Source organism: Hemiscyllium ocellatum, unplaced genomic scaffold (genome assembly GCF_020745735.1).
Source record: "Hemiscyllium ocellatum isolate sHemOce1 unplaced genomic scaffold, sHemOce1.pat.X.cur. scaffold_2331_pat_ctg1, whole genome shotgun sequence".
Taxonomy (NCBI): domain Eukaryota; kingdom Metazoa; phylum Chordata; class Chondrichthyes; order Orectolobiformes; family Hemiscylliidae; genus Hemiscyllium; species Hemiscyllium ocellatum.
In genome coordinates, this window is record NW_026868053.1 from 33,993 (window position 1) to 35,100 (window position 1,108).

Consider the following 1,108-nt stretch of genomic DNA (forward strand, 5'->3'; position numbering starts at 1 on the left):
CGCAGTAATACAAGACAGCATTCCATGATGAGAGTTAAACCCAGGAGGCAGGAGGAGCCACTGAACATTAGCAGGTTTAGTTCAAACACAGGAGGTTTGTTCAGTCAGTAACAGTGTGTTAAACATGGAGGGTGAAGTGAGCAGTGAGGGGAAATGTTACCACAAGCTGCCGATGGATAACTTTCATTGGAACAGGAGGAGGCCATTCAGCCCCTCAACCCTTCTCTGCCATTCATGATGATCATAGCTGATGTGTGACCTAACGTACAACTTGCAAAACCCTCTAATTTCATCAATAAACTCCTCTGCAACAGACCAGATGAATATGAAAAACTAAACATCTGCAAATGCTGGGAAATCAGAAATAAAAACAGAAATTGCTGGAAAAATTCAGCAGATCTGGCAGCATCTGTGGAGAGTGCACCTTTGGGTCCAGTGACCGGTCAGGTGACCAGCTGCAGCTGACCATTCTGCTATTTCTGTAACACTCTCTGGGACAGGTTCTGGTGCGGGGGGAATGAGATTGTCAATAACAACTGAGACACACAGGAGGATGTGCTCAATCAGAATAAAACACATTTTCGTCTTTCTCTTTTAATTCAAAGGCAAACATTATTCATTATCATTTCAGAAATAAGATAGTAGGCCAGAAACCGACTCTTCCGGTCATTGGGTCTGGGAGACTGTGTTACTCCTGACCTGGTCCAGCCAACATGTGAATCCAGACCCTGAATAATGGGGTTGACTCTGAACCATCTCTTGTGCAGTCAGAATGGATGACAAATGCTGCCCCAGCAAGTGATGCCATGATCCCATGAACAAACAAAATAAATCTGATCGCTGTGGTTAGTTGTGAACTCGCCGGTGTTACTGGAAGAGGATGAATGGAAAGGTTTATGGGGTAAAGGGAGAAGAATAGCTTTCCGTGAGGTGATCCTTTGGAGAGCTGATCAGCCAATCAGCCTCCTTTTACACCTTAACAATTCTGTGAATAATAAATTCTGAGCCCTCTAAGGAAATATCAGAGCAGGGTTTACGAAGAGGTCAGATTGAATGAGTGTCTCGGTGAACACAAGTGAGACACAGGTACAGAGAGGCTTTGGGATGG